Source organism: Ornithorhynchus anatinus, chromosome 17, assembly GCF_004115215.2.
Source record: "Ornithorhynchus anatinus isolate Pmale09 chromosome 17, mOrnAna1.pri.v4, whole genome shotgun sequence".
In the NCBI taxonomy this organism is placed as follows: domain Eukaryota; kingdom Metazoa; phylum Chordata; class Mammalia; order Monotremata; family Ornithorhynchidae; genus Ornithorhynchus; species Ornithorhynchus anatinus.
The window spans coordinates 25,308,191-25,331,441 of NC_041744.1; the positions used below are offsets into that span (position 1 = coordinate 25,308,191).

General features: G+C 38.9%; 1 protein-coding gene and 1 non-coding gene across 7 annotated transcripts in view; both read right to left on the bottom strand.

The window, feature by feature from the left end:
- The window catches only part of ROBO1 (roundabout guidance receptor 1), a 797,263-nt gene that overhangs the window by 514,669 nt on the left and 259,343 nt on the right, over positions 1-23,251 (bottom strand). The window lies entirely within an intron of this gene.
- Positions 22,809-22,941, bottom strand: LOC114818137. Its single transcript, XR_003765958.1, has one exon. It is a non-coding gene; the product is annotated as a small nucleolar RNA SNORA7 (small nucleolar RNA).

Sequence of the window (23,251 nt, forward strand, 5' to 3'; positions counted from 1 at the left end):
TGTGCCTAGCACTGCTCTAAGCACTGGGGCAGATACAGGGTTGTCCCATGTGGGGCTCACAGTCATAATCCCCATTTTCCAGATGAGGTAACTGAAGCACAGAGAAGTTAACTGACTAGCTCAAAATCACAGAGCTGACAAGTGGAGGAGCCGGAATTCATAACCATGACCTCTGACTCCCATGCCTGTGCTTAGGCCATCAATAGATCCTGCAAGCAGTAGTGCTCCGCAAACAGCAAGCACTCAGTAAATACAGTGGAATGAATGAATGAATGTGGAAAAACGTTTGCAGGCACTTGACAACGTGCGACACTCCTAACTACTAACTTGTTACACTCCATGCTCCAATGGCAACATGACTGGCAAGGACGACTAAAGGGAAGTGTGGTGTAGCACAAACCAGTTTCTTTAGGCATGACCCGCCTCTGCCTTCCACCCCTAACTGTGGAAGTCTCTCAAGGCTCACTTCTAGTCTCCATCTATTTTTCATCTACATCTACTCCCTTAGAGAACTCATTCTCTCTCATGGTTTCAACTATCACCTCTATGCAGATGATTCCCCAATTTACATCTTGAGCGCTAATCTCTCTCCTCTGCATTCTCACATTTCTCCTGTCTTCAGGATATCTCTACCTGTATGTCCCGCTGACATCTTCAACTTAACACAGTTTATGATATCTTGGAAGCTAATGTTCTAACTCAAATATATGAAAATAAGATGTTTAAACTCTTTTTTTCTTTCTTTACTTCTCTGGTATTTGTTTAGCGCCTACTATGTGCCAAGCACTGAACTAAGCACAGGGTTGGTTATGCACTATTCAGGCTGGGCAGATACATTTCATGTCCCACATGGGACTCGTGTTTTAATCCCTATTTTGCAGATGTGATAACTGAGGCACAGAAAAGTTAGATGACTCGTTGTGGACAGGGAATGTGTCGGTTTATTGTTATACTGTATTCTCCTAAGCATTTAGTACAGTGCTCTGCACACAGTAAGTGCTCAGTAAATATGCTTGAATGAATGAGTGAATAACCAAGGTCGCAGACCAGACAACCGGTGGAACCAGGATTAAACCCAGGTCCTTCTGACTCCCAGGCCCGTATTCTATGAACTAGGCCACGCTGTATCTCTCAAAGGGAGTCAAGCAAACACAATGGTTCACTTCAGAATCTGGAAAATACTGAACCAGACAAATCTTGATTTCTGATTATGAATGCAAGATTTTGTGGTGCAGAATGTAACATTGGAGGGTTTGCAACTGTAAAATCACGCAATAACAAAGCAAAAACCATTAGACAGTGACAGTGATGAAGGTAGTCTGTTTATTTCAGAAACCCTGTGAGATCCAAGCCCCCATGCTGAAGTCCACTGAACTCAAAGCAGCATATGTAAGAGTTGGCAGCAGAGGACTTTCTGTCTGCTTTCCAGACAAACAGCTTTGTCACAGCATGTAAATAAAACTCCACAGATTTTTTTTTTGTTCCAGCTGTTTTCATCAAGGGATTAAGACAATTATCATGCTTTAAACCACGATAAATACAGGGACGAATAGACCTGGGTCCTCCCTAATGCTTTCTTTTTGTTTCATTTGGGTTTTTTTCCTTCTATTTATCAACCTTAAATTTAATTCAGAATCTAATATATGAAATCTTGAAATATCTAGTCTACATGCTAGAGGGATGAAGCAGTAGCCATCCATTCAAAATCAGATGCTGCTCCCTCTTGCTGTACTGAGGATTATAGATTTCCCAGCTTTTAACAGCTCAGTCCCCAAACTGTTTTGAAAGAGTAGCTCAAAATGAAGCCATCATGGTTCTAGTTGAAGTTCTGTACGGACAAAAAAAGCATTCATGAATTAGAGTTAACAATCACCTCCTTTTGCCTTCTTTGATTTCGCTCCTCTGTCAGCATTTCTTTTGTTCAGGGAAAGGCAGAAGTTCATGTTTTCTAGAATTTGAGTTCTACCTTTCTAAAATGACAGATTGCCAAGAAAATTGAGCTACTCCTGAGTCATGACTGCTCTGTGCTTCAACCTGGCACTCACTCACTTATGCTTTGAATGGTAAAATATTATATATTTTTCTCTCATCAAGCCTTGATCTTCATTTATTTGATCTGTAAAAGTAGGCACATAATAGTCATAGGACCTTAGATTGTTTTATCTGGTAACCAAAGCCCTGTTTAGCTTTTCTAGTATTTTCCTTGGAGAAGAAAGTTATTGATAATGAGTAGGCCTAGAGTTGGATGAAAGGAAATAATTTATAGCAGAAAGTAAAATAGAGCTAGTTTAAATGGGCATCTGCCTCACAAATATATATACAATCCCACTCAAAAATGATATTGCTCTGTGTAGGATATTTTAATAATAATTTTACATGCTTTGAAGTCTTGGCTGGGCCTCTGGACCATAGATTAATGCTGAACAGTTAGCATATTCCACTTGCAGATGCTTTTCTAATTCACCCATTATCACCTGGTTGGGATCAGCCAGAGCTCCTACAATCTCCACTCCCTTCTCCTTGCCCTCAGTTTTTCCTTTAACTTGCCACCTAGCTCTAGCTCTGACTATTCTGGAGCAGTATGAGATGTAAGGTTGGGGTGTAGTAGGATGTTGGGGTGGAGAAGCTGAAGGAGTCACTTACAGACTGACTTCCTAAGGCCTAAGAAAACTAGGGCTTTGGTTTCAGTAGAAAAATCTGTTCCCCTACCTCTTTCAATTCACTCTACTGGCAACCAAAAAAAAAAACAAAAAAAAGAGACGTTCTTCATCTTTTCCACCCATCCCTGAGAGAGAGAGAATGAATGCCTCTCTCTCTACCCCAAATCCATCATCTTCATCATGATCAAGATTCACTGTGTGGTCACTCTGCACAGAGTAGAAATCCTTGTTCTTTGATTCTCAAATAAGTAGGGAATAGATTTTGCCCCTTACTTTGAATCACCCCTGTAATGCCTCTAGGATCTTTCTATGGAGTCATCTTCCTACTCCAAGAAACTGCCCTTTTGACAGCACCTTCTACCCACTTATTGCATAATTCCTTCCATTTCCTTTCCTTTCATTTCAGTGGGGGGGGAGGGGAGCGCACAGAGAATTTCAAACTGCAGGATAACTGCTTACATGCTCACACATAAAGACTCCCCTCGGAGTTAAACAAATAGATCTTTTGAAAGGAACCTACAGAGTACCAGTAGTATCAAATCCTGCACTGCAAAAATCAAGGACTGCAATTTAAATGCAGATCAATTTCTTTACTCTATAAATTAAACAAGTAACTCCTCACTTCTCTAGACAAAGAGCTTGGAAGTACATGATATTACTCTGGTCCACTTTCTATAATTGCTACAAAAAAGCTGCTCCACAGAGGAACAAGAAGTAAAGAATGGTGATCAAGCTTATGAAAGTATAATCTGTGTAAAAATGAATTCAAATTGACCCACAGAAAAAGCATTGTGAAGATAAATGGAAAAGTAGTAAAGCACAGAAAATGCCATATTTAGGAGGATTTTGTTTCCTTTGAAACAAAGTGGAGAAATGGAAGTAAATGGACTGATGCACCTAATGATTATCCATCTTGTGTCTCAAATTGCTATTTTGAATAGAAAAGGTAGTATCATAAGGCACAAACACTGTTGTGGGGTCAAACGACCAAGAAAAAAAGAAACAAAAAATCACGATTAAATGAAAAGTAAATGTGGTCACATATTTCTGCATCATTTTAAGATGGTTTCCTTAAGTTATTTCAATGGTAAGAAGTATCTGCGACTTTATTGTTGTAAACCATATTGTTCCACTTCAGTCATTTTCTATTTAAACAACATGCACAAAGAGGGAGGGGTGAAGAGAAAAGACAGAAAAGTCTACCTGAGGAAGTGAATGCAAGGGTATAAGCATACAGTCCTTTGATTTGGATAGGATCGTGGCTCAGTGGAAAGAGCCCGGGCTTGGGAGTCAGAGGTCATGGGTTTGAATCCCGGCTCGGCCACTTGTCAGCTGTGTGACTGTGGGCAAGTCACTTAACTTCTCTGGTCCTCAGTTCCCTCATCTGTAAAATGGGGATTAAGACTGTGAGCCCCACGTGGGACAACCTGATTCCCCTGTGTCTACCCCAGTGCTTAGAACAGTGCTCTGCACATAGTAAGCGCATAACAAATACCAACATTATTATTATTATGATTATATCCTATCATATTCATAAATGAGGAAGTATTCATAAAAGACCAATATGTGACCAATATTCTCTCCCAACATGACATATGCTTTCTTCTGTTCTCTTGCATTTGTCATGTACATTATTGAGCATCATTTCTATTTATCACTTTATATATCATTTTGTCTAGAAAATGCTTCTCTAAAATAGTAACTGCATTATTGAATCATGCATATCAGGCTGTTCTGACAGCTATTGTTTTCCCACTTTGTGTCAGGGTTTGCTTCATTACCTCTTTAAAATGTCTTTTCAGTTCCTCTGGCTTACAGTACCTCCACTTTGGCTACCATTCAACAGTTGTGTAAGTACTCTGCAACATCCATTCTCTTTATGTATACTGGCAAACAAAGGTGTGACCAGTGTGTGATGCTGGAAGATAACTTTGTTCCAAGATCTCATTGTTTATGAGCCATTCTTACCATTTTGTGTGTAAATATAGCTTGGATGAAATTACCTAATAATCAGATATAAGCATGTAATAAAGCCCAAGTCTGGTAACCACATTAGAATGATAAACAAGATGATTCCTTAGACCTTTAAATTGAATCCAAAATACAATCCCATAATAATAATGATAGGATTTGTTAAGTGCTTACCATATGCTAGGCACTGTAATTAGTGCTGGGGTAGATGCAAGCAAATCGAGTTGGACACAGTCCCTGTCCCACATGGGACTCACTGTCTCAATCCTCATTTTACGGATGAGGTAACTGAGGCACAAAGAAGTGAAGCAACTTACCCAAGGTCACACAGCAGACAAGTGGTAAAGCCGGAATTAGAACCCATGACTTTCTTACTCCCTGGCCCATATTCTATCCACTACAAATGCAAGCATGTCCATGCTAGCATTCAACTGTCAGACTCCAAAATATCAAACTACCTTTCTTGACATTTATTGGCTCAATGTTGTACAATGCCAGACCTAGCAGCAGATTTATTAATAGCTGACTTATTTATATTAATGTTTGTCTCTCCCTGTAGACTGTAAGCTTGTTGTGGGAAGGGAATGTGTCTGTTATATTGTTATATTGATATCTCCCAAGCGCATTGGACAGTGCTCTGCACACAGTAAATGCTCAGTAAATACAACTGATTCACTGACTGACAGAATTCAGTGGCATCATTCAACTTTGCAACAATGATGAGAATCTTTGGTTGTGTGATTTCTTAGCATGAGCAAGCTAGAAAATGACCTCAGTCTCTTTTAGGACAATCTTTAGATTACAGGACTTTGATGATTCTGGAAAACTGATCAGAAGCATTTCATTTTGAATCCTTAATCACAGCTGTGTGGAATGGACTGAACAAGGCTCTATCTATACACAGTTTTGCTTTACTCCATGAGTGATGGGCAAAGTGTTAGACAAGGGATCTTCAACTTTGACACGATTGGTTGTTCAGTCAGACAGTCATATTTATTGAGAGCCGAGTGCACAACACTGTACTAAGCACTCGGGAGAGTTCAATATAATAATGAACGGACACATTCCCTGCCCATAATGAGCTTACAGTCTAGAGGGGGAGATAGACATTAATATAAATAAATTTCAGATATGTTCATAAGTTCTGTGGGGCTGGGAAGGGGGATGAAGTTAGGGCAACACAGAATGGTGTTGGAGAAGAGGACAGGAAGGCTTAATGAGGGAAGGCCTTGGAGGCAATATGCCTTCAATTAGGCTTTGAAGTGGAGGAGCGTAATTGTCTGTCGGATATGAAGAGGGAGAGCCTTCCAAACCAGAGGCAGGACAAGGCCAAGAGGTTGGCAGTGAGACAGACAGGACTGAGTTATGGTAAGAAGGTTAACATTAGAGAGAGGAGTGTGCAGACTGGGTTGTAGTAGCAAAATAGCGAGGTGAGGTAGGAGGGGACAAGATGATTGAGTACTTTAAAGCCACTGGTGATGAGTTTCTCTTTGATGCAAAGGTGGATGGGCAACCATGGAGTTTCTTGAGTGGGGAAACATGCCCTGAAGTTTCTGTAGAAAAATGAATTGGACAGCAGAGTGAAGTATGGACTGGGGTAGGAAGAGACAGGAAGCAGGGAGGTCAGCAAGGAGGCTGATAAAGTAATCATGGCAGGATAGGATAAGTGACTGGATTAACGTGGTAGCAGTTTAGATGGAGAGGAAAGGGAGGATTTTAGTGAGGTTGTGAAGGTCAAACACAGGATTTAGTGATGGACTGAATATAGAAACTTCTGACATGACGTTTCCTGTATTAACCCATTAGATTTTTCAGTAACAATGCTATGCAAACTGTTATATTCCTTATGTTGATATAAGATAATAATAATAATGGCATTTGTTAAGTGCTTACTATGTGCAAAACACTGTTCTAAGTGTTGGGGGGATACAAGATGATCCGGTTGTACCCGTGTGACTCACAGTCTTAATTCTCATTTTATAGATGAGGTAACTGAGGCCCAGAGAAGTTAAGTGACTTACCCAAAGTCACACAGCTGACAAGCAGAGGAGCTGGGATTAGAACCCATGACCTCTGACTCCCAAGCCCATGCACTTTCCACTGAGCCATGCCGCTTCAACATGAACTATTTAAAAGTGACACATTCCTGAGATTTTGCATAAGGTGTAAAGTAATTTAAAAGTCTTCATGCAGTTTGTGTGCAACCTAAACGTGTGAGCCTAAAACTTTATAAAATCTCATTCTCAGTTTATACTTTTCCTAAGGCAGAACAAGTACTTGTGGAAAAACACTCCAATCTTTGCAACACTTTCCTCATAATATTGCCCGCACCTGTTAACAATTATAATTTTCCAAAGCATTACTTAGAGGTTAAAGGTTATAGAATTACTTCATAAAGAATAGAGCTTTAAGCCAAGAATACTATTTTCTTTTTTGGCCATTCTTGAAATTGGTGTCTAAAATTAGCTTGCAAGGAATGTTGTCTAGCCAGTCATGGGTATCTTCCTTAGTATCTAGGGCTGGAAGAAATCTCCATCATTAGATCACTGAAGGAAATCTAATGAAGAAGACAATACAAAAAAAAAACAGGAAATAGATCAAAGCAGAGGAATTTTCCTTGCCTGGGCTGAAGCTTTTCTATTTTATCCTACAGGTCAGATCATACATAAGCCTCCTCACTGACCTCCCTGCACCCTCTCCAGTCCATAATTAACTCGGCTGCCTGGATTATTTTTCTGAAAAACCATTCAGTCCTATAACCCCCCTCCTCATGAACCTCTAATGGCTGCCCATCCACTCTGCATCGCACAGAAACGTCTCACCATCAAGTTTACGGGGCTATATCAGTTCTCTTCCTCCTAGCTGACCTCACTCATTTCCTGAACCTGCACAATCCACTTCTCTGACACCAACCTATTCTCTATACTACAATCCCCACCTATCCCACCACCAATGCCTTGCCCATGTTGCTTATGGCACCTGGAAACTCCCTCCCCATTCATATTCATTCAATCTTATTTATTGAGTGCTTACTGTGTGCAGAGCACTGTATTTAGTGTATTTAGTGTATTTATACAACAATAAACAGACACATTCCTTGCCCACAAAGAGCTTACAGTCTAGAGAAGGAGAGCAGACATTAATATAAATAAATTAAGATATCAACATAAGTGCTGTGGGACTGGGAGGGAGGATGAATAATGGGAGCAAGTCAGAGTGATGCAAAAAGGGGTGGGAGAAGAGGAAAGGAAGGCTTAGTCAGGGAAGGCCTCTTGGATGAGATGTGCCTTCAATAAGACTTTAAATGAGGGGAGAGTAATTGTCTGTCTGATATGAATGGATAGGGTGTTCCAGGCCAGAGGCATGCTGATGGTGAGAGTTTGATTGCAAGACAGATGAGACTGAGGTACAGTGAGAAGGTTAGCATTAGAGGGGAGAAGAGTACAAGCTGCATTGTAGTAGGAGCACAGTGAGGGAAAGTACAAGGGGGCAAGGTGATTGAGTGCTTTAAAGAAATGGTGAGGAATTTTTGTCTGATGCAGAGGTGGGTGGACAACCACTGGAATTTCCTCAGGAGCAGAGAAAAATGACCTGAAAGTGTTTGTAAAAAAAAATCCGTATCTGACACTGGTGGAATATCAACTATGAATCATTCTCCCTACCTTCAAAACTCTTCTAAAAATCACATCTCTTCCAAGAGGCCTTCCAGACCACGACTTTTATTTCCCCCATCTGCCCTCGCCTCTGCAACAACTACGCACTTGGCAGTGGACCCCTTAAGCATTGGATATTCTCGCCATCTCTATAATACTCATGTAAATATCCTCATATGTTATTATTTCCCCAATCCATAATCTATTTTCAAGTCTGACACCTCTAGACTGAGGCACCTAATGGGTAAGGATCTAGTCTACTAATTCTGTTATAATTTGCTTTCCCAAATAACTTAGTACAGTGCGCTGTATACAATAAGAACTCAGTAAATACCACTGATTGTCTGAGGATAAAGGACATTTATCAATATTTTGAAATGGTCATTATACCACTGTATATCTCAATAATGCACAGGCCATGTTTATCCTGATTTTCCAGAGGTAACCAAATGAATTCTGATCATAGGATCCTTTAAAGAAGAAGATCATTCATTCATTCAATCACATTTATTGAGCGCTTACTGTGTGCAGAGCACTGTACTAAGCACTTGGAAAGTACAATTTGACGACAGAGAGAATCCTTCCCTAACAAAGGGCTCATATATCTATTGTTTAAAAATCTGGAAACCATCTTTACTTATAGAGTATGAACAAAGGCAAAATGGGAGCTCACTCAAACTCTATCTACCAAGTCTATTGTACTGTACTCTCCCAAGTACTAAGTTCACTGCTCTGCACACAGTAAGCTGCTCAATAAATACCACTGACTGATCAAACAGGAAACAAGCTACAGATATGAAAAAGTATTTGGAAATGATGGAATAACATGCAAGCAGGCAGTGACAATAACCCATGCTAAGTTGATTTATGTTTTTTGGCCCTAGAAATTGAACAAAATGTCACCTATTTATAAATTATTAAAACATCCATCCAAGTGTTTATGAATGCTTAGCATGCATATCGGTAATAGGTGTTTAGAAAGAAAATGTCCAAAACTTTGTGCATAGCAAAAAATATGAAATACATGTAATATTAAGACCAGATGAGAAAAAAAACCCAAAAAACCCTCTATTATAGATCTGGATAGCCAGCTATTCTGGGAAATGAGCAAGCATCACCACATGATTCTCCTTTCACTAGGCAAGCAGGATTCTTCCTTCACCATTACAACCACAAATCCAGCCATGTTTCCTAACTAATTTGGAAAACGCTCCTGATGTGCTTAATTCGGGTCCAATGCACATATCACATTCATACTTCATACCTTTTCTTTTAGAGTAATTATAGCATTATTTATCTAGAGGTCTTGCATTAAACAATGCATTTTCTGTTTAAAGGCAGTGATGACCGGAGTGGGAAATTTGGTCCTTGTTGTTACCCAATCTGTCTGGATTTCTGAGCCTGCCCATTTACATTTTCTAACAACTCTGAAATTGCCAACCTTATGCTTTAGGTGGCTGCTGAGAAAAGACATCAAGTGGACATAAGGGGCAGAAAAATAAGTTTAAACTTACAGACTGAGCAGGGAGGAGGAAGGGGTACTTCAGGGAGGAAGAAGGGCTGGTGGGAAACAGAAGAACAGTGCCCAGTGATTAGATTATTTTTGGAATCACTCAGGCACTCTCTAAGAGCCACCATTAAATAGAGAATGAACTATCTAAATACTTTATTAGAATGTGGGTGGATAAATTCATTTAAGCTTTTGGCAGTTAAGGTATAATTCTTCAAACACTTAAATCTAAATTTTTAATGAGCTTAATTAAAGGGTGCCAGGGGGCAAAATACTAGAGAGAAAGAGAATTCTGGAAAAAAAAGTCCTCACTATTTATCAACACATATCTTGTCCAGACTCATCCTAATATGTTTCAATTGGTTGAGGAACACCTATATGCAGATTTATAACAACAATGGAAAAAAATGAAGGTGTGACAATCCACATCCGGGAAACCTCTCTCAACCAAGCATGCAATAAAAAACACAGCATTTAAACTAGTCCATAAATTTTACTACATCAATAGCACATTACACCAAGATACTCAAATGTAAAAAGAGGTAAGTAAATAAATACAAGCATAACTTTCAAGAAAGAAACAATGACCGGGGAAACCCAGCTCTATACCTAGTTGTAGGTCTATATGGCTTTTGTGGAGTCTAACATTATATGCGATAACAAGATATGGACAAAACATATATCCAACATCCGGGGTCATTTTATCAGCAACATGACAAAACCTGACCAGCCCTAAAATAGCAGCATAGGATTGCCAAAGAGGTTTTTTCACTGAAGCCAAAACACACAGCAACACACTCTGTAAGGTTAAGTGACAGGATAAGTGAGGAGAATGAATAGCATCCAGGAACCCAAGCAACTGCTCTATGGCCAACAAAAAGCAAATGCATGAGCCAGATGACAACTTAACCAATTTAAAGACACGGTTTGCCTTCAAGCATTGTTTCAAATAATGTGACAGAGCAGCAGACTGATACAAAAAAGTACTGCATTAGACAGATCAGCTTGATGACTAGCAATCAGGACAGAGGTTGCTACTCAAAAATACAATTAAAAAGTTTGGGATGGGAGGAGATAGGTTCCAAAACAGACACAGAATTTATAAAGGACAAACCCAGTAGAGCAATAGGGAAGCTAAAAATAATTAAGTACGTGCTATGTACTAAACACTGAGATAGTTAAAATACTATCACATAAGATTAAGTCCCTATCCCACATAGGGCTCTCAGTCTAAAGGGGAGAGAGAACAGGTCTTAATATCTATTTTACAGATGAGAAAATTTCCTATGAAATTGCAAGTTCCTTGAGGGCAGGGATCATGTCTACCAGTGCTTGGCACATAGTAAGAGCTTAACAAATACCATAATTATTATAATTACCAGTTGTAAACATACTCAGTAAATCCCATTGATTGAACGACTGGAGCAAAGAGAAGTTACATAACTCATTTAAGGTCGCACAGCAGGCACCTGATGGAGCTAGGGTTAGAAAGCACTTCTGCTGATTCCTAGTACTGCAGTCAGTCCAGTAGGCCATATTACGAGTAAACAATGAAGAAGGAAGGGCAGTTTGGGGTTGGCATATTCTGTCACACATGGCTAGGTTTTCACCATCCCAAGTGACATCTCTGAAAATTATGGACAACTATATACCTAATGTGTAATTGAATAATATACTTTGCATAAAATAAGTTTCCATAAATGTAAACATATGTGAAACTTTATTTCAGTTAGTTGGGATGCCTATATCTATTTCATAATCAGGTATAAGAGAATAAGTAAGTTTCAGTGGAATAATACATGCTGTGCAATTTAATCTATGCAGTGGTACACATTAATGCTATTATATGTAGCACACATTTATTTCATTTATATACTGCAAGTGTACAATTCACCTTCTACATTTGGTCAAAAATGTGGACACTCAATCTGACAGCATAACTAATCCATCTGCATGCTTGGGCTATTTCCTAGGTAACAGGCTCAAACACAGATACAGACTGTGGAAAGTTTTTACTATCCCCTCCTCCTCCCGCCCCATTCTTGTGTAACTGGTATAACTCCTTTGACATTGCAACGATAATTTTTTGAAACTGCTGTGGTGCCATCTAAAACAAAATATTTCCACTTTCTATCCTAAGCACATGGTATTGGTATGCACTGTTCATACAAAATGAACATAGGAAAAAACAATCAGGATTAGTTTGCAGTCCTCCATTTGAGCCCTATCTCTGATAAATCTATTCATTCAATCATATTTATTGAGCACTTATTGTGTGCAAAGCACTATACTAAGTGCTTGGGAGGGTATAATATAATAAACTGATTCCTAGGATGGCACCACTGGCATTACCATATACTCATGCCTTCATATCTGCTTTCCACTCCACCATTCCACTTATTTCAATGTTTATAGAAACTTCCCTCTTGATTCTTTCACATTTCTTCTCTATTTGACTTCCCCTTAAATAGCTGAGAAATAGAAAAGTGTGGGCACTGATAAGTAATGCCTCCGAATATACAACTGCCCTTTTTCTTTTTCATGTCATTTTTAGCATATATATTATCTATGCTTCCTAAATAAACATTCTGGACACAAACATCAATTGTATACAGCCAAAAGAAACCAGAGTTTCCTACTTTTTTTATTAGCTCATCTCTCACATATAGCCAACCCAGATGATAAAAGCACAAAATAAGTGTTCTTTATATTTAATATTCCTGATGCCTTTGTAAAAACTGTCCAATGCAGCATTCTGGGAATGAAGTGACATGGATTCTAGTTTCATATCCGCATGTAAATCCCTGCTGGAGCCATTCTATCAGTGGCCACAGTTTCTGACCAAAGGACCACCTAAGGGGATTCACAAAGTGGACACATCCGGCAGAAATCCTGAAAATACTGGCAAACATGGAGGGCAAAGACCATAGGAGTGACAGAAGCAACTGTCTCCTGGGTTATGGCATATTGGCATAGCATCAGTTCTATTGCTCTTTTTATGGTATTTGTTAAGTGCTTACTATTTTGCCAGGTGCTGTTCTAAACTTGGACAGATATGAGGTAATCAGGTTGCTCCACATGTGCCCAGGGCCATGTTCTAACCACGAGGCCATGCTGCTTCCAGTCACTTTGGCCATATATGGGTCCTGAACTTTCACACCTCCTGCCTCATTCCACTCTACTCCCTAGGAGGAACACAACTGACAAGGGTGAGAGAGTTGAAGTGGCAATCTCAATAAATATTATTGAATGAATGAACTGCACAAACTACTACCCTTATAACCAATTCCTCAGGATCAAAACTCATCCATTATCCTCATCAGGATGTTACATTGTTGGCTCCTTGATGCTACCTGATCCTGAAGGGAAGTCTCACCTTCACATCATTCTGCTCTGACTGGTATTACTCCCATGAGAACAGAAAATGATTGCTCAGGAGATAGTTTACAACTCTCCCTAATTCCCTCCATGTATCTTTCACACTTGATAATCTGAAAAGGTATCATTTTGGCTTGGTCTCAGAAGAGGACTAAGATCCACTGAACGCATGTCTTTCAGTGGGCTGAGCCCAATATCTGCTCTATGCCAAGGAGAAACAGTTTTTGTTCTCTACCCTTCTTAAGTCTGTTGAAGTATTTGCAGGCTAATTTAAATAGACAGCTTTCCTGGAAAGGGGGATGGTTAAACTCAAATCTATTAAAGTTTCAACATGAAAATCAGGCACCTGTGAAATATTCCTTAAATTATACAGATAGCAATATTCAGCATTAGCTATATTTTATATTAGGGATTCCCCAAATGCTTTAAGCAGGGGAATTGTAATAGTGCTTTCAGATAATGATAACCACGAGAAAGCATTTCCTCTTGAAACCAATACATCTAAAAAAACCTTATATTGCCCAAGACTTCTATGACCTTTTGAGGAAAGTTTCTCCTTATTAAACTATGAAAATGCTTCTCAAAAATCTTAAGAGTAGCTTATTTTGCTTTTTAATCCAATCTGAGTTATTTCAGGGCTTGTCACAGCTCTAGCTCTAACAACTTATGTTTTCAATACAGCCTATAAAAATGGCAGAAAAAAAAACCCGCATACATTGGCTTCCGGAAATCACAACGCTGAATATTTCGCCAATTTATGTATATTTTCACCAATTTATCTACATTTACATAATGGCCATATCATATGGGCATATACGTAATTCACATATGTATTTTGGCCTTTCTGCAATTTTCATTCAGATTAGGTGAAACCCACACTGTTCAATTGACTGCAAGTTTTACATTTGGACAACCGATATGGCTGAAAACAGTTTAAAATCTGGAGGTGTTTGAAATCAAGCTGACCAGATGCAGTAGTAGTATTAGCAATCCATCTTTCTTTTCATTCAGAATCTCTTTTATTGAACTGGCCTCCTTCAAAACTCTACAGGTGCCCAGTAAGCATGAACTTCAACCTTCTGTTTTACTCTACAGTACTATTATCAACCTTGGGTATTTTATTTCTCTTCACCTGTTATTGTCTTTTCCAGTTTTGTAATTTGTCTATTTCCTACTGAGAATGGTCACCAACACAGAACTTGGACTTCACCAACAAAATGATTTTAAGTATTCCAAGGAAACTGTTGAATAAAAACCTACATTTTCACCATTTTAGGACTGAGACTGATCATTCTTTGAAAAAAAAAATCACCATTTTGTACAGTTATGTTCAAAAAGCCCTCTTGGGCACATCTAATTTAAAGAAAAAAAAGTACATAGATGTTAACCAGTTATATACCTAGGTATTAAGAAATGAATTCAGGAAAATTAACTACTGTAAATTTACACACAAACAAATGGTCACACATTAAGCCCTAACCATTCCTTTCCCTTGTGTCTTCCCTCTGGTGTTTGCTCCCTTCCAGGGGCAATTAAGTACAGCTGTCAATATCTGGGCATTGATCTGTTAGAGCCCTGATAAAGTTATTTATCTTAGCTCCTTTTCCCCTGGAGGTTGATGTTCATTTCAGGTCTAAAGAAAGGTTGGACACTCTTTCATGTATAAGATGGACACTGGGAGGAGCATCCAAATATGTTTCCTGCTAAACATCTTTTTTGCGCCACTGGATTTAGAGTTTCAAAGTGGAACATCAGCCACATCCCTGAGGGTTCTAGACCTTTCTTCTCTCCCTTGCTTCATGTTCAAGGCCTTTCCAGTTATAGCACAACTCTGGGATACAGATACAAACAAGAGTTGGGTAGGAGGTGGGGAGAGGTCAATACCTACTCCAGATAGCACTGATCTTGAGGCAACTAAAATAACACCAGTTCTTCCCAGTTGATAACAACCTTGGTACTTGGCCCTACCGTTCCCAGTGCATTGTACTTTATTCATTTATTCAATTGTGTTTATTGAGCACTGTGTACAGAGCACTGTACCAGTGGCTTGGAAAGTACAATTCAGCAATAAAGAGTGACAATCCCTGCACACACCAGGCTTACTTCCCCCAAGGACTTAGTAGAGTGTTCTGCAAATATACTTGTCTACCAATTCTACTGCATTGTGCTCCCTGCCTGCAAGCACTTAATACAGTATTCTGCATATAGTAAGGGCTCAGTAAATGCCACCAATCAAATGATTGATACTGAGATTCCATTCCTCCCTCAAGAATTCCATGGTCTTTCACTATTTAGGGACTGATTTGTTCTGGAATTTCTAGAACTATCCTGGCTCTTCCATTATTACAAGAACCCAACTACTCTTCAGGACCCAGCCAGTCCAACTAGGACATCCTGCACCAACCTGAGTGGAAAATGACAGGGGCATCTCTGTCTGGACTGGTCAAGAACCTAACCCACTGAGTTGAAGATGGAACCCAACCAACTTCAGATACGTAGTGTGACCAACAGTGTCCATCCCACATCATTCTCTTTATTGCACGCAGTTCAACATTCCATCTCTCTCTAGATGAGAGAAAGAGGGTTAATCCGACAAAGGGCAGAGTGTAGTTTTCAGAATCTGTGCTTCATTTAACCAGCCACAGTAGGTTTTTCAGGGAATACAGTTATGAGAGGAAAAACTGGAAATGCTACAAGAGCATAATTCGGAGGGGTCCATGAAGGCAACATAACTATTTAAGAATTACTAAATTCCCTAGTAAAATTAGCAAACTTAGTTTTACATTTGATTTTCTGCTTTAAAAAAAAATAAAGGAGCTGTCTAAAATGTCTTAATTTACTTTTCCTTCAAAGTAGCTAAAAAAGATCATTCTAGTAGCTGGATTAAAGTAAAAACACTTAAAATAAATGGTTGGAAATATTCAAAACTCAATTTCCTTCCAAGCAAGTTAGCATATGATTCTTCCATGGATCATTTATTATGCCAACCTCATAAACAGTGCATCAAAAGATCTTGTCACTAATTGATTGCTTTACTCTGCCACCAAGATTTACAAAGTTATAGGGACAATTATATAACTATCTGACTTTCCTGAAACAGTAAATTTAAGTAAACACAATTCTTTTGTTATTTTAATCTCTAATGGGCATACATGCTGCAAGTATCGTAGCCTGAAACTGGATAGTGCTGTATCGTCTAAATGACTTGTGACTCACAAAGTCCCTCTCATGTCTAGAAACTGGACTTCTGGGAAACAGCTGCTGATCTCACACTGAAATTAAAAACATTTGAGTTGTTTTGATTTATGTTAATTCCCGTGGGAAGAATGAAATGAAAAATGAACACTTATAGTAAACAATATACCATTTCCATATGCAATAAAAAGAACCAGTTCTAAATATACTGACATGTTTCACATATACATAGATAATATAAATAGAAGGCTAATGAGAAAGGCACCTGGATTGTTTTGGATTTGGGCAAAACCATTTAGCACACAAGCTATTTTAACAGACATCACTATGGTGGGAAAAATGTTGCTTTCATAAGGTCAAGGGTGTATTTTTAAGGACTTCTTCCAGCTAGCTGACCATGTTTGACAAAACACTTTATTTTTTGTTTTTAATTTATACTTATGATCCTTTTGAGGATCACTGAAGGGGAGCAAAAAACAAAATTTTCTCAAACAGTGAAACAACTCAGACTCAGAAATCAAACGCTATATCATTTAGCTTTTGCTTTAGAAAAAAAAAATAAAACCAGGACTTAAACCTATATTTAGGGATCCCAACTTGAGGAGCTACAGTTCAATAAATACCCCTGATGAAAATTACAAATAGTGATATTCCCTGCCCTTTGCAAGCAGTGTCATATCTGGTATCTTCAGGATTCCTTGCTGGCTGAAATATAATTAGAAAGTTTCTTACAGATTTTGTAACATTGTTCTAATTCATTCAACTGTATTTATTGAGCACTTACTATGCGCAGTGTAATACTGATCTCATTCTCAAACAGAATATTCCCTAAATAAAAGAGCTTTCAAAATCATCTATCACCAAATCACCTTTTCTGATGCACTATGTTTTCCTTCTTTCTTTACGAACACTTGATACATAGATTTAGGACTTATTAAAAAAGCTGTCCACAACAGAAACTTTTCACACACAAATGCTTAATCAACACTCCCTAAATGAGTCCAGTGGTATTGTTTTTTGTTTGGTATTATATTGTTTGCAGCTAAACATATTTTTACTCAAATAAGAAGACAATAATAATAATAAAAATAATGGCATTTCTTAAGCACTTATTATGTGCAGAACACTGTTCTAAGCACTGGAGAGGATAAAAGGTGATCAGGGTATCCCATGCGGGGCTCACAGTCTTAATCCCCATTTTACAGATGAGGTAACTGAGGCACAGAGAAGTTAAGTGACTTGTTCAAAGTCACATAGCTGAAAGCGGAGTCAGGATTTGAACCCAACTCCCCAGCCCATGATATTTCTACTGAGCCATGCTGTATCTCTGATGATGATGATAATAAGGATGATAGCACTTTTTTTGAAGACTTACTGTGTGTCAACCACTGTTCTATGCACTGGGATGGATACAAGATAATCAAGTTGGACACTGTCCCAGTCCCACATGGCGCTCACAGTCTAACTATAAGGGAGATTAAGTACTGAATCCCCATTTTACAGATGAAGAAACCAAGGCACTGAGAAGCTTTGTGACTTACTGAAGATCACAAAGCAGGCAAGTGGCAAAAAAAGGGTTAGAAAGTAGGTCCTCTGACTCCCAAGCCCGGGTTCTATATATTTAAAGGGATAATTCCTCTCCCCACATGGATCAGGATCTCTGCTGATGTTTTGTTTGCTGAATTAAATATTCAACAAGTAAAATTAAAAATTTAACCAATTCAACTCACTAAAACAATCTGTGAAAGATTTCATTGCTGGACATTCTATCCCAACTCTTCAGAAAGTGGCACTGTTCAAATAATATACAAAACACTTTCATAACCACAAAAACGTGGAATACTGGCTCAGCTTCATCCTGGTATTTCCTAACAGGATACTCAACCTCTGTATTTTCGGATCCAACAGTGTTAGAGAGTTACAGGCCATGAATCCAATAGCATACTTCTAAGGGGAATCTGTGGCATGTAAACTCGTTGTTGGCAGGGACAGATTCTACCAACTCTGTTAGTATTGTACTTTCCAAGCCCTTAGTATAGACGCTCCAAAACAATGGGTTGTATTTATACCTGTTGATTCTGGTTATGTTTTGAGAAAATACTGATAAAGTTTACTATGAAGAGAAAAATGTACACAATATTTCATCCTGGAGTTTTCACTAATGGTTGTCAATTCAATCGCACATGGAGTAGAATTATTAAAGGTCCTTGAGTAGTGGCAGGATGTAAAATAATCTCAAAGTAACCAGAATGAACTGATAAGGAAGAGTAAATCTCTTTTTATTTTATTACCATAAAAAATCAGGAAATGATTTAAAAACAATAAGACTGCTCACAAAGCTCAGAAATGAAATTTAAGGATTTAAGGAATTGAAATATGCAAAAAGGATTCCCAGCAATACCTAACAGATGGATAGGAGGGAAAGTGGAATCTTTTACCAAATCGTTCAGTGACATTATTATGATGGAAAAACACTTTTTTCCTATTTCTTCACTGTACATAAGTCCCAGTTACATTCTCTAGTTGATTTCCCAGCATCTAACTTGCCATTGCAGGTTTTCTGCAGGTGTATTCCTGATGTGTAGGAACTTTCAACAGGCTGCCTACAGGTAAACACCTGTGGAGACCCACCTGCAGTTACTCAACCAGTTAAGGACCAAGCCATTTTGCTTGGGCATTTGCTTTGGGTTTGGAACTCCCCTGATAGGTACACATTAGGGTAGGTGGTCTAAGAACACTCCATCTATCTGAATGCCTCATGAAGGAGAGATCTAAAAGAAAGGGCAATTTCTCTCCAGCCTTTTGCATTTTAAATGTATTTATATTACTATAGCTCAAGCTAAGAAGGGATTATCAAAAGAAAATAAAGAAAAGGCAGGCCTGTGCTGGCATATACTGCTGACATACCAAAACCACATTTAGAAATAGATGCAAGGTTGTACACGGCTCAAGAATTAGAGTGAAGTGACATAATGTTTACGCGACATGGAAGCAGCGTGGCGCAGTGGAAAGAGCACGGGCTTTGGAGTCAGGGCTCATGAGTTCGAATCCCAGCTCTGCCACTTGTTGGCTGTGTGACTGTGGGCAAGTCACTTAACTTCTCTGTGCCTCAGTTCCCTCATCTGTAAAATGGGGATTAAGACTGAGAGCCCCACGTGGGACAACCTGATTCCCCTGTGTCTACCCCAGCGCTTAGAACAGTGCTCTGCACATAGTAAGCGCTTAACAAATACCAACATTATTAACTGAAAACCATCTTCCATGAAATGATCAATGCCTATGCACTGATTATGGAGTTAACTTATTTATGATTCATCCCAAGGTAAGTATTGTATACCCAAACCATGGGTTGATTTTTCTAATAAAGTACTCCTTCCTAGCTTTGTTTTTTGTTGCTGCATATAGGCTACATTCTCTGAGACTGCACTCAAGGGTTAAGTAAAATAGATAGAGAAAGCATTCACTACTCAAACCATTTATTTTTGTCCTGAGCAAAATAGAGGCCAGACATACTTCCAGGAACTGACTGCTACTCCCAACACCAAACTTGACCTACACATGACTGATTAATCTAAACAACCTACACTCTTCTTCATCATACTTCCTCCTCTGCACTTCCATTTTGACATTGTTCGGCACTTGATACTGTCCATTAGTAGAAAAATTGGCAGAACTTATATTAGAATTGAATCACTATTTTAGATTGAATCCATCTCAATACATAATGCTATGAGCTTTGATAAGTCATATTTTGTTCTCAAACAAGTGATAAAAGCCAAAATTCAGAAAGGACTTTAGTTATTAAGAAATCATAATCACCCAAATGGAAATGAAGTTACATCAAAGTGTGACTCATGCATTGTGGAATAATTAGGAAATAGGTAGGGGAAGAATTCGACAGAAACTGGAGTGGATATCTACAACCAAAATGAGTTTTTTCAAGCTACAAAAAATTATCTCAGAACAGAAATATAAACAAGTTCAAACTGAGTTATTTTGCACAGAATATGGGGGATTTTTATTTGGAGGAAAAAAAATTAAAAATTCATAAAGATAGTAATTTGAGAATGGAAATCTTGGGCAAGCTTACTACCCTGGACATATTTTATCTGACGACACAAAGAAGAAAAGAAGAATATATTCATGCAGACTATGCAGATGTCACTCAGGAAAAAGCATGTTTTTACTGGGGATCTTCTTGAGAAAACTCTAAGGAACTTTTAAAGAACACACAAACAGGAAGCTCAAATTTCAGTCAGGCAAAGTCTGTTTTTGAATACTTTCATTGTGGGTTATCAATGTGTATAGCTGTTCCATTTGCAGAAAATTGTAATGTCTTACAAGAGAAGTAAGTTCTTCTAAAGTAAGTTCTGCTAAATGTTCATCCATAGAGATAAGTAGAATGTTCTTGGAACAGATGCATGGAAGGGAAGAATTAATTTTGACAACAGGGAGTAACACTCCCTAGAAGCCTCTGCTAAGATGAAAACAAGCCTATTATTGTAAACATCATTTTCAGTCATTTACATCATTATGTTGGTATTTTTTAAGCGCTTACTATGTGCCGAGCACTGCTCTAAGCGCTGGGGTAGAGACAGGGTAATCAGGTTGTCCCACGTGAGGCTCACAGTTAATCCCCATTTTACAGATGAGGTAACTGAGGCACAGAGATGACCTGCCCACAGTCACACAGCTGACAAGTGGCAGAGCCGGGATTCGAACTCATGACCTCTGATTCCCAGGCCCATCTCTTTCCACTGAGCTACGCTGCCTCTCTGAATGATGACAGTCCATAGGTATCATGGTTGGGCCGGATGTGCTCCAAAGATTCCTCCCCTTTCCCTCACTCCCCAGGTTTTCTTATCAAGATTTCCTGGGAAAAACCTCAGAGTAGAAGCTATCTGCTCCTCACCACCATACCACTCACACAGGCTCTGGGATAGTAAATAGACAATTATAACCACAAGTGCCCATCCTGGCCCACACAGGCACTGACTTACTCAGATTTTTCTAGTATCCCAGTGGGCCAGTCCAGCCTTTGTTATAATTGAAAAGAGCAAGAGTAATATGGTATTCCCTGGGAAATATTACAGTTGGATTGAACACAGCTGCTAATTCTTACTGGTTTTTTGAATACAGACAGGACAAGCAATAATACTGCATTCCCATCATACTGGGTATGTGTAGTTCTCTTGACAGTGGCAGATATTTCACACTCAACACTAGCAGATGCTATGTCTTCTCAGCATTAAATGTTATAGTATCCAAATCCAAGGAGCTGAGTTTTACACATTACAACTAAAATATTATTTCTTCCTGATCTCAAATGATCTATTCCCAGATCAGAGGACAGCCTCCACATTGATCCAACTATGGACTGTCCAATGACATCACTGTCTAGTGTGTCGGGTAAAATGGGATTAAGGGAGATTTAGGCATTGGGAGCAATGAATACAGGAAATGATCACTCAGTGGCCTGAAAACCTTTAAACTGGGACTTGAACTAGTGACTTAGAATAAGCCAACTTCATATTCAGCTTCTGTACTTTGGAATACTGCCTTCACTAAAAGAAAATATCTTTGATAAAGGTAACTATTTTCTACATTTCCAATCCCAGTACATTAAGGACAATTTTAACACTGATGACCAAATGACTACTTTTTGCCACCCCCTTTAAATTAATTCATCATAGAAATACAGAAAGCAAATAAATTATTCAGTGTAACAATGGTCATATACCCAGAGATATCCCTTTGTGAGGTTTAGAACAATGCATCTGGACATAAAGAAGTCACATCTGATAAGCTACGCTACAGTTTTTTTTTTGAAGAGAATTTATCATAAAGTGTTGTCTTTTGCTTTAACAATGACCTTGCAGGCTGTGAGATTGTATTTAGTGGTGTGTCCTAGAGAGAATTTTTTTTACATACTTGTATGCTGTGCTCACGAAAATACAGAAGACCATCTTTTCTTCCCCTTGGCTACTTGGGGATTCGCACCAATCACAAATGGTGGAGAGGACAAAATGACACCATACGCTCGGCAGGACGGGTGACTGAGTTGTTTCTGCAGTAGTGAGGATGGTTTCTATACAAGTCATACACACTTTCTTTTATGGTCTTTCTGAGCCCAGTGGCATGTAATGTAAGATGACTGGTAAGGAGAAAGGGTGCAGTCTATGGTCATAGAACTAACTCTGATAACTCAAGAGTCTCGTCTTGTCTTACGCTGTCGAGTCATTTCCCACCCATAGCGACACCATGGACACATCTCTCCCAGAATGCCCCACCTCCATCTGTAATTGTTCTAGTATTGGATCCATAGAGTTTTCTTGGTAAAAATACAAAGTGGTTTACTGTTGCCTCCTTCTGCAATTTAAACTTGAGTCTCCGCCCTCCATTCTCTCCCGTGTCGCTGCTACCCAGCACAGGTGAGTTTTGACTTGTAGCAAATTGCCTGCCACTCGCTAGTCACTGCCCAAACTAGGAATGGGAAGGCCTCTGCTTGACTCTCCCTCTTGTAGTCAAGACTGGTAGAGTACTGGAAACTCTCCAAATGCGACTCTGAGAGGGAAACTCAAGAGTAGCAGACATCAATGTTCGCCTAATCCATTCTATAGGTCATTATTGTGCATGATTCTGAGAGGTTTAATATGGGTCAGAAAGAGCCTTTTCCACTTGCTTGGAAAACCAGGGTAAAAGCAAGAACAAAAAAAAACAAACCCAAAGTTCAACAAAAAAGCATCTACAAAATATATGCTATTCTATCCCACACAACAAAATAAAATAGAGCCAGAAAGTCAAAGGAAAATCTGAGCAGCAAAGATGAAGATAACAGCAGTTGTTTCAATAGCTAGTGCAACATTCCTAGAAAGTAAGAGGAG